Source organism: Myotis davidii, unplaced genomic scaffold (genome assembly GCF_000327345.1).
Source record: "Myotis davidii unplaced genomic scaffold, ASM32734v1 scaffold115, whole genome shotgun sequence".
In the NCBI taxonomy this organism is placed as follows: domain Eukaryota; kingdom Metazoa; phylum Chordata; class Mammalia; order Chiroptera; family Vespertilionidae; genus Myotis; species Myotis davidii.
The window spans coordinates 222,686-225,664 of NW_006291010.1; the positions used below are offsets into that span (position 1 = coordinate 222,686).

The following is a 2,979-nucleotide window of genomic DNA, read 5'->3' on the forward strand; positions in this document are numbered from 1 at the left end:
ACAAAATATGGAAAAATTAGTGTGTTTGAATGATTTCAGAGTAGAGAAAGGTTCACACTAGCAGGGTGAGTGTTTAGCACCTTTGAACAGAGATATTCAGAGTGTGGTCACATGGTAGTCCAGGTTCCGACTGCCCAAGAATGATCCGTGAGGGAGGGTGTGCTGATCATAGGACAGTGCGGTCATTTGTGTTTTTCTCTGCATGTTGAGAATGCCACAGAAAACAAAGAGTGGGAAAGCTGTTCACTGAATTTATGGCTGGTGGTTAGAAGATCGGAGAAATGTTGAGACAGAGGAGAAAGAGCCTGGGGGGATGAGGAGGTCAGTCAGATGGACAGTCCGAAGACGCTGGCGATGCAGTACATGGTCTTGTTCTCCCATCGCATGGTGCAGCTCCCGTCAGTAGAGCTGTCCCAGAAGCAAGAACTCGCCCTGTGTAGTCCTGCTCCGTTCTTCTGCATAATTATACAGGTCACAGTGTATTTGACTGGTTTTCCCAGCTTGGTGAGTTGGCTTAAAGTTGGTTCTATGACATTTGTGGTCCACTGATTGACTTTGCTGTGCTGATAGGTGTTGCCACCGATGGCACTTTCTATATAGCCTCTTACACAATGTTGCTCACTTCGTCAACAGCAAAAGTGGTCTCTTCCGCAGTCTGGTAGTCTTCCATCCCTACCTTTTATTATTGTGTTAAACTTCCTCTTGCTGGAATGCAATGCTTCTACAAATTGGATTTCTCTTTACAATCTTATCCGAAAGTTAATTATTTAGAGGAGGCCCTTCATGTTTAGAATTATGGATATTTTAGGGGATGGATTGATTCCTGATAGTAAATGTAAAACTTATAAACTTCAGAAATGTCTTTGATATAGTCATTGTTTCTTTTAGTGTTACATATTTATAGTTTCTTTCCTGAAAGCCTCACGAGATAGAAAAAAGGAATTGGGTTAAATATACTGGACCTTCTTTGAGACTCCTTATGAATGAAATGAATATCTCACCAAATTGGTCCAAGAATCAAATGAGGCATTGTAGGAGTGCCTGACAAGGGGGCTGCAGAGATTCTTGTAAATATTTCTTTTCTTCCTAATACCTCACAGCACAGTTATTCCGGACTTGACTAATATAGGACTAATCTAGGTCTTGTCTTTTTCCCTCCTGACATCTCCCCACTTTCTCTAAGGTAGTTTTGCCCCTAGGTTATTGAAAAACTCCTGAAGAAAGAAACTATCAAGTTCTTTATGGAATTTTGCCTTTTAGTTCTTATCTATTTAATATATGAAAGGACCAATGAAGCCCTATTACTGTTCCCATTTGATAGAAAAAAATTAACTCATAATGATAATAGTAATATTTAAAAATTTTATTGGGGGCGTTCTGCCATCAGCACTCTGTACACATTATTGTATTTAATTCCCATAACAAACCTAGAACAGAGGCATGATGATCTCCTACATTTTTTCTTTTACTTTATTTTAATTGAAATATAATTGACATATAACACTGTGTGAGTTTAAGATGCCCAACCTCTTGATTTGGTACAAATTGCCATATGTTCACCACCATAGTGTTAGCTAACTCTCTATCCTGTCCCATAATGATGATTTCCTGTTTGTGGTGGGCATAATTCAGATCTAGTTTCTTACTATTTAGAAGTTTACAACCCAGTATTATTGTATATGGTCACTATTCTATACATAACACTGTGTGAGTTTGAGATGCCCAACCTGTTGATTTGGTACAAATTGCCATATGTTCACCACCATAGTGTTAGCTAACTCTCTATCATATCCCATAATGATGATTTCCTGTTTGTGGTGGGCATAATTCAGATCTAGTTTCTTACTATTTAGAAGTTTACAACCCAGTATTGTTGTATATGGTCACTATTCTATACATTAAATCCCTGGAACTTATTTATCTACTAGTTCCAAATTTTTATTGTTAAAACAGCATATGTTATCTCCCATTTTTATGATGAAGAAACTGAGGCTTACAAAGCTTTTTGTAGCTTTCCCCAAAAAGTCACACTGTGAAGAAAACAAAGACACCTACATTGGCCTGACTTGGAGTTCTGCTCTTGGCCATTCCTATAATTTTGAGATAATATTCCACAGAGCCGAACCAACTTTATTTATAATAACTGATTTCTATTACTTAATAAACTCCTGTGTGTATTAGCCGCTAGTAGTAATAGGAATGCTGTTTGCTTCATTTTAAACACTGGTACAGACACATTATAGTTGCAGGCACTTTAATCTAAAAAATTACTGAGAATACAATTTTCAGTGATTGGGTAGAAATGCTTTTAATTTTCTTCTTCTTTTGGCAGTTATACTTTTTAAATAATATTCTTTGCTGTACATTTCAGTTTCACTAATGTGATTATGTGGTCTAACATCAAAAGGGTTCATTGCTTAATGACCAAGAATCAAGCATGTCAGGATGCAGGAGTTGGAAATGGTTTTAAACAAATCAATTTCAAGCGAATTAATCTTTGAAAACAGCGCTTGAGTGTTTTCCATATGAAAGTCATTTTCATTATGACTTGATAGAACCATTCAAAGTGTCTTTTTTATGTTTATTGTCTTTATGGTACCAAGAGAAGCTACATTGTGTTATAATAGCATGGTTTATTTCTGTCTCTAAATTATCTACGGATGAGAGTCGATTTATATAGCTGTGTATATATGCTCAGCGTCTCTTCAATATCCCTCCGGAATCACTCATACATTGCCTTTGGTTGTGTATGTATCTCTGTGAAAATGACAGCAAGCACTGAATCAGAGTGATACACCATTTACTCTGTGATGCTTTATGTATCCTCACTACAATTGCATGTGCATAGGCAGCTTGGTGTACTTAAGATTTACAAGTCATTTGTTTTCTTTCAAGAAGTCATCTGTGACAACACGTATATTAATGATGCTAAACACATTATATTTGTTTGCCTAAAACTTCAGTGACTTAAGATGCATC

At 36.7% G+C, this 2,979-nt stretch overlaps 1 pseudogene; it reads right to left on the reverse strand.

Moving 5' to 3' along the window:
• Window positions 1–20: 20 nt before the first annotated feature.
• LOC102765878 lies at window positions 21–670 on the reverse strand (annotated as a pseudogene).
• Window positions 671–2,979: the final 2,309 nt, after the last annotated feature.